Below are 8,387 nucleotides of genomic sequence, written 5' to 3'. Positions count from 1 at the left end.
ATGTGGTTCTGGGTATCAAACATGGGTTAGCTACATGTGGGACAAATTCCTTAACTCCTGTATTATCTCTCTGACTCTCAATTCCAACCCTTCGAAGTTCAAGTTTCACTTACTCTTAGTATATTTAGATAGAGTAAACATTATTGTGTGTGTGTGTGTGTCCATCCCCGTGGTGCTTAGAGGCTTTTCTAAGTTTTGTACTCAGAAATAACCCCTGGCAGTGTGGGGACCATTTGTGGTGTTGAGAATTCAAACCAAAGTCAACGGGATGCAAAGCAAATTCTTTACCTGTACTATCTCATTGACCCCTCAAATTTTCTGAGTTTTGGTTTGTTTGTTTTTGTTTTTGGGTCATACCTAGCACTGTTCATGAGTTATTGCTGCAGTCAGGAATTATTCCTGGGGGTGCTCAGGGAGCCATATGGGATGTCAGAGATCAAGCCTGAGTCAGCCACATGCAAAACAAAAACTTTTCCTGCTGTACTATCATTTCTGCCCCTTCTAAGCTTTTTTTTGTTTTGTTTTGGTTTTTTTTTTTTTTTTTTGTGGTTTTTTTGGGTCACACTCGGCAGTGCTCAGGGGTTATTCCTGGCTCCAGGCTCAGAAATTGCTCCTGGCAGGCACGGGGGACCATATGGGACTCCGGGATTCGAACAGATGACCTCCTGCATGAAAGGCAAACGCCTTACCTCCATGCTATCTCTCCAGCCCCTTGGTTTTGGTTTTTGGGCCACACCCGGTAACGCTCAGGGGTTACTCCTGGCTACGAGCTCAGAAGTCTCTCCTGGCTTGGGGGACCTTATGGGACGCTGGGAATCGAACCGTGATCCGTCCTAGGCTAGCGCTGGCAAGGCAGACACCTTACCTCTAGCGCCACGGCGCCCGGCCCCTAAGCTTTTAGTTTTTACCCACACTCAGTGGTGTTTTGGGGGTGGAGGGGCTACTTTGGGCATGGTCTCAGAGGGGATCCCTACCAGTGGTGCTGGGATAGAAGTGAGAACCATGTAGTGCCAGAGATTGAATTTGGGGTTCCTTCATGGAAAGCATGCAGTCTTGCCCTTTGCATCATCTCCAGGGCCATCCTAGAATGAAGCTTTAAGGGGCTCAGGCAGAGATCTTGCTCACAGTAAAGCACTTAAAAGGCCACACTGCAGGGTGAATGGATCAGGATCACATAGCTGCTTGCCTCAATCAATGTCTAAGAACTCACTCATTAAAGGAGAAAAATGTTCCAAGAACAGAAAAGTGTAGAGTGTTTTAGTCATGTCTGAGGTTTTAAGACCTTAGACTCTTCAGCATCAGGTGGTAACTGGCTTTTGTTGTGTCCACCAGAGATGATGGTGACAGGTGGCCAGGTAAAAGCAGGGAACTAGCAGCCATTGGAATAGTGAGGGTGAGGAGGTGAGAGGATAGAAACTGTGTGTTCTTGCTCTGTTGATGGGGAAGCAAGAGTCCCCAAATGCAGTAGCTTGAAACAAAACAAATATGTTATTTCACATCATTTCTGAAGGTCAGGAAGTGGGGAGTAGAATAGTTTGGTGGCTCTCACTCAGCGCCTCTCAGGACTTTGGGGCTACGGCTAAACTGTCCAAGACAGTCGCTGGTATGGTTGTATGCTGCAAGTCTGTCTCCACCTGATTTCAGAGCAAATGACCTGAGAGAGGGAGTCCTAGATAAGCGGCAGCGCGTTTGATAACCTAATCTTCCAAGTGACACATCATTACTTCTGCCATATTCTGTTGGTCTCATATAGACTTGGGCCTAGACCTACAGGCTTCATGTGGAGGCTAGATCTGGATCTGGAGGGGTACAGAGATTGGAGGGGCCATGACTGGGATCTTCCCTGAATGCTTATTGGACTTGATTCCCATGAGCTCCACCTCTGAGGGGCTGGTCCTCCAAGGATGAACAATAACTGTGTCTATCTCATTGTTAGTCCCCAAGCCTGGATGGTATGTCTCTAGGTAGTAAAGCCCTCCCTTAAATGTTGACTAATGAGATACATAGGAATAGAAAGATACATTATGTTAACAAACAAATAAAAAATAGTAAAGTGAAAAAAAAATAGTAAACTGGGTGAAGATACTAAATTCCAGAGCCTGTACGAGAAGGGTTGAAAAACTGGCCAATGGGCTGGAGTGATAGCACAGTGGTAGGGCATTTGCCTTGCATACTGCCGACCCAGGATGGACCTGGGTTCAATTCTCAGTATCCCATATGGTCCCCTGAGCCTGGCAGGAGCTATTTCTGAGCAGAGAGCCAGGAGTAACCCCTTGAGCACCAAAAGCTGGCCAAAAACATCCTCAGGTCCTGGGGTCTTGCTGCTTAACTGCCTAGAACAGGCTCTTGTTAGGACAGCTTCTCATTCAAGGAGGGCAAAGCTTTTCTTTGCTTTTTTTATTTTCTTTTATTTATTTATTTATTTATTTATTTATTTATTTATTTATTTATTTATTTATTTTTGGTTTTTGGATCACACCCAGTGGTACTCAGGGGTTACTCCTGGCTGTGTGCTCAGAATCACTCCTGGCAGGCAAGGGGATCATATGGGATGTCAGAATTCTAACCACCGTTCATTCTGGATTGGCTGCGTGCAAGGCAAATGCCCTATTGCTGTGCTATCTCTCCGACCCCATCTTTTTTTCTTTCCTTTTTAGATTTTCAGTCTTACTCTGTGGTGCTCAGATGTTCCCCCCCAAAAGACCATACAATATTGGGGATCAACCTAGGATTCTGTGCAGTACTCAGGGGTTATTCCCGTCTCTGTACTCAAGAATTACACCTTGTGGGCACAGGATGGTTGGGATTGAACCCAGATCAGCTGCTTGCAAGGTAAGTGCTCTATCTGCTGTACTGTGTCTCCAGTCCCAGGATAACTCTTAATAAAACAATCTTAGAGGAAAACAGAGCTCTGTGTGTGTGTGTCTATATAGGTACACATGTGCATCCATATGTACACATATAAAAGCTAGGTAGAATGAAAATATTCCATGGAATAAATAAATAAAAAAGTGGACTGAGATTCAAAGGCATTTTGAGAGGGGCAAGAGGAACCTTTAAGACCCAGGGGATAAAAAGGAGGGACTGTGGGGCAGTGTTGTAGTGCTCATCATCTACTTAGGGGTGTTTAGGGGAAGGGGAGATCTTAATGAGGGGTTGCTTAATTTCAAGGCATCTAAGTGCTTCGAGGGGTCAAGTTGAAGGATGCTTGCTGGCAGGTAACCATGATTGGTAGCAGAGAGGGCTGTGCTCACCTCTATACCCAGAGCCACTCCGAACCCCTGAGGCACCTGAGGACTTTGTTCTTAGCATAGGGAAAGTAGAGGTCCTAAGTGAAGAACTCAGCTCTGGGAGTAGGGTTCCACTAAAGAGAGAAGAATGAGAGAGTACAGGGTGAGGCACTTGCCTTGCATGTAGGTAATCCCTCTCTCTGATCCCTGGTAGTGTCTATTGTTTCCCTAAGTACCACCAGGGTTTCTGATTCTGTGACCCCTGATCATAGAACCAGAAGTAAATAAGCCCTGGCCACAGTTAAGTGTGACCCCACAACAAAAGAGAAAAGAATGGAGGTGGGCAGTTTCTCCATAGACATCCAGACTTTTGGGGCACTGAGCTTGTCGCTTAACCCCTCACCCTATACCTGTCAGTGGCATTCTTCCCTTCTTGGTCTCTCTTTTTGACTCCTCCCTAGCTAATATTTTCTGGAATCACCTCCCAAATAAGCATTTGCCCTCAAATCCCTGTCTAAAGGTCTATTTGGGGGAAACCCCTCACTGAGACAGACACCTTCCCTAACACAAGCATAGATTTCGGTTTTTCTGTCTTCTCAGAGGAGATAGGAGACAGACAGCTGCTTTCCAAAGCCCAGCACCAGGTTTCTATGGAACTTTGCCTCTGACATTAAAGCCCTGGCACTTACCTTGCTCATAGATCTGTTCTTCCCAACCCTGCCTTCTAATCGGCCTTTCCCCTACTTTTCCTCAGCCACAAAATTTAAGTTCCAAACCTGAAATTCAGTGTCTGAAATTCAAGTTTCAGTGTTAAGAAGAGTTTTACCTACTACAAAACTTCTGGCCAGTGGGGCAGATGAGAATGGGATGGGGTGGGAACAGAAAAGAAGGAAGAAGTAAACATCAAGGATGGAGAGCAATGGAGGGTCTGGAAAGATCTCTGACCTTTTGGGGAATGTGGGCCTCCCCTCCAGCTGGGCTTCCTTTCCAGTCATGTGCCTGTGATCTGAGCGGCAACGTTCCTCCTGATCTGTCTTCCTTTGGTCTCCACTGGCTACTCTCAGAATGAGCACCAAGGACAAGGGAGCTCAGGAGACTCCTTTGGGAGTGTGGCTTTGGAATAAGGCCTGCCTCTCCTCCTCTCACCCCTAGCCCTGGAACAGAGAACTGGTTTCCTCTAAGGCTGAAATGCTGGGGCTAGATGAAGGGGCTGGAGGGAATGTGGTGAAAGAGAAAGCTTTGGTTATGGTAAAGCCAACACAACCCTTGGACTTTCTGGGAAGGTCTGGCAAGGCCTGCAAATGGGGTGGACTAAGACTGTGGATTTCGGGGCAAGAAAACACCCCTGTCTTATCCAAAGAAGGTCTTCTGGCTCCCTGACTTCCTGGAATCTACCTGCTAAAAGGGAGGGCAGGGTTGCTGATACTTGGGGAGGCAGAGAAATTGTTAGGGCGGGGGAGAGGTGAAGGGTTCAAGACACTGGGGAGACCCCTTGAAGGCAAGAGTCTGTGGGGTGACTCTTTCAAGCTTTTGCCCACTCAGCTACTGCAGGAGCCTATGCAGACCTGTGAGGAGCTGAGCTGGGGGCAGCACAATGCCTCCTGATTTGTGAGCAGGATCTGTCTCTGCCTTTAGGGGTTGCTCTTCTGTTGTGGCAAACCCTCTGTCTGCTCTCAGATCAGATTACCATTGTGCAGGCACAGAGAGAGTAACTATGAGTCTCAGACTCTGGGACCCTTTCCCACCAATCACACTCTGCCCTGGATCCATTGGCAGCCTGACACCTTGTCCCCCAGCCTTTCTGCTACCATAAATTTACTCCAGCAGCACTTTCCCAGAAAGAGAGGGCCTTGCAGATGACATGTTCTTCCTTCCTATCCTGTCCCTTCCTCTCCTAGTATTTCCTTAACATTTACCCAGAGGCTCACATGCCTCTAGGTGGCTTCCTTATAGTCACTGAAGAGGGACATTTTTTTTTTTTTTTGGTTTTTGGGTCACACTAGTGGCACTCAGGAATTTCTCCTGGTTCTGCACTTAGAAATCAGTCCTTGCAGGCATGGGAGACCAGAGTTGCTGGGATTCGAACCACTGTCCATCCTGGTTGGCTGTGTAAGGCAAACGCCCTACCACTGTGCTATCTCTCTCAGGCCCAAGAGGGACATATTTTCTGAACAAGTGTTGTGTGTCCCCACCCCCATCTCTGTCTCTCTTTGCACACAGAGCACTGCAGAGCTTTTTACCTCCTCTCTCTCTCTCTCTCTCTCTCTCTCTCTCTCTCTCTCTCTCTCTCTCTCTCTCTCTCTCTCTCTCTCTCTCTCTCTCCTGCCCGAGACTGCCACCCCATGAGTCCTTCCCAGAGGTGCTTGTGTCCATCAATTAACCCTCAGACCACTTTAGGGCCTCTGGGACCAAGTTCTTAGGAGCCAGGATGCTTTCAGAACCCACAGAAGCTACAAAGTCGCACAGGCCTTTGGGAGTCAGAAGGTCCCTCCAGTTTGATTCCTGCCTCAATAACTCTGTGTGTGTGTGTGTGTGTGTGTGTGTGTGTGTGTGTGTGTTTAGATTGTTTCTGCCTCAGGCACTTTTTCTCTGTAATTTTTGGAACCCAAATATAAGGGAAATCTCATTTGCTCCGTTCTGACTCATTTACAATTAAATACACTTGTTCCCATCTGTGTCTGTGTACATCTGCATACATTTGCTATAGCATCACCCTTAATTTTGGAAAATGATGCGGCTGGAGTTATTTTTACCCTGACTGCCAAATTGGCTGAAAAGACCATGGGGTGTTCGCCCACCCAGTGACAGCCCCATGCAAGCCTGTCTCTGTGAAAGCTTGTAACATTTCTTCCATAGGTGGAATATGAGACCCCTGACCAGCATGATATTTGGTCTTTGCCCCTCTCAGGGGTTCAGTTTCAAATATTTGGCATGCTTATATCCATCAAGGATTTGAGACATTTCTGTCCATATTAGTGCCAAGGCCTCACAGACCAGACAGATGGGCCTTAAGTCCTTCTATAACTTGCTGCTTGCTAGAAACTGCTTTGCTAAGCATTGGTTTTGTAGGTGGGAATCAGTAGAAGAAGGGAGAAACTTAAGTTTCCTTATGAAAGGTGACACTGAGAAAATACTTCCAGGTCATCTTGGTCCCCTTCCCTTCTGGCCCAGGAAGAACCGAGGCACCATCTTTTCTGTTCAGAGGGATGTGGTGGCGTGTGTGGGTGCCTACCTTACCTACATACCTAAAAATACCACATCGTGGTTGTCTACTGCTTCTTTTTTCTTCTTCTTTTCAGAAAAACCAAGTTACATTGTAAAGATATTCACATTTAATGAGATGGTGGTGCCTGTCAGCATACTTTGAGTCCTTTTGCTATTATCTCATTGAATAATTTTATTTATACCCGTATGTTAAAATAGAACTTGGCCAACAAGAATTACAGGATGCAAAAAAGTAATATGTCAACTGCTGCCAATCAAAAGAAAAGTTAATATCAAAACATATTTGAAACAATGCTTTCTGCTGAGCTGCAGCCTTCTCTTGAAAAATCTATGATGGTTAATGCCATGGCTGTTGTTGATTAGAAATTCAGATTCCTATTTAGAAGAAAGAATTCTCACAATTTTTTTCTGCACCACTTCTAAGTCCTAGGACTCCATGGCTTAGGAGTCTTAAGAGGAGGTGTCTGATGCCGGATTTTTTCATTGGGTTCATCTGTGCTGTTGGAAGTCTGTGTGTAGGCTCAGACATAATGATAAAGGACCTCTGGATAGAGGCTACCCTCATCTCTATCCCTTCTTTTGGTTTTTGGTCCACCCCAGTGATGTTCAGGGGTTACTCCTGGCTCTGTATTCAGGAATCAGTCCTGGTGGTGTTCAGGGGAACCATGTGGGATGCTACAGATTGAATGTTGGTTGGCCATATGTAAGCCTTACCTACTAAACTATTGCTCGAGCCACACTCCTTTTTTTCTTTTCTTTATTTCTCTCACTCTTAAAAAGATGTAGAAGAGTCAGAAAACTAGTATAGCAGGGAAGTCTCTTGCCTTGCACAGAATCAAGGGTTCAGTCATTGGTACACATATGGTCTAAGAGAAGGCTTCCTTCTCCACTCCATATCCAAGGGAAGCATCTTCATCATCATCATGATCAAAATCACCATCATCTTCAGCATCAGATGAAAGGACTTTATTAAAAGCAGCTAATTACACATTCTGTTGTTGTTTTGTATTCTAGACAATAATTACACAGACTTTTGGGATCTTAGCAACTAAACTTTGGATGAGCATTTCAAAGGTTCCCAAACAGCAATGCACAGTTATAGAATAACCCAATGTTGATAGTGTCTGCTTGGAATGTTGGGCCTCTTAGGGTCTCATTGCTTTATGAAATCTAGCCCTTCTCTCTCAGACCTAATGAGCTACCCTTTGAGGGTGTTCCTGGAAAAGTGGGGAGCACCATATAATATCAGCAGGCACTTCTTTGGTCCCCCGAAGGATCTTGTCAATACTGGTAGTAGAGACACTTTCTTTTCCTTTTACCCTTGGGTTAACTTCTCACTCCAACTTAAGAATACAAGAGAAGTAGAAGATATTTTTTGGCTATACACAACCCTTTTTGCACTAATTTTTATTTATTTTTCACACTGGAATTAATTTTATTAAAAAAAATTAACTCCCCTGCAGTGCTCAGGGCTAGGTGTTTTCCAAGCAATACATGGATTAGCTAAGCAAGCCTAATGTTTGAGTGATAGGGCAATGTTAGGGACTACCAAAAGCTCAATTTTCAGTGCCCAGAACAGCAGGAAGTGCCAGGATTGAACCCAGTACTCTCTCATGCAATGAAACTTTCTAGCCGTTGCACCAGCCCTAGATACCTTTCTTGAAGAGCTCTCAGATATACAGGTCAAAACATAGTACAGAAAGTAGGATGCTTGGTTTCTGATCTGGATTGCAATTTCTGGCATCACATATGGTCGATGAGCACTGCCAGGAGTGATCCCTGAGCACAGAGTTAGGAGTAAGTTCTGAGCACTGTTGGGCACGGCCACAACACAAACAAACAAAAAGGTATTTTATACATGCGAGATTCGAAGAGAGATGGGCAAGTCTCGTTCTAATACAGTGAGATGGACCTTGACTAAGGTGTGTACTA

Source organism: Suncus etruscus, chromosome 14 (genome assembly GCF_024139225.1).
Source record: "Suncus etruscus isolate mSunEtr1 chromosome 14, mSunEtr1.pri.cur, whole genome shotgun sequence".
In the NCBI taxonomy this organism is placed as follows: Eukaryota; Metazoa; Chordata; class Mammalia; order Eulipotyphla; family Soricidae; genus Suncus; species Suncus etruscus.
The sequence above is the reverse complement of the archived record's forward strand: the minus strand, read 5'-3'. Positions refer to the sequence as shown.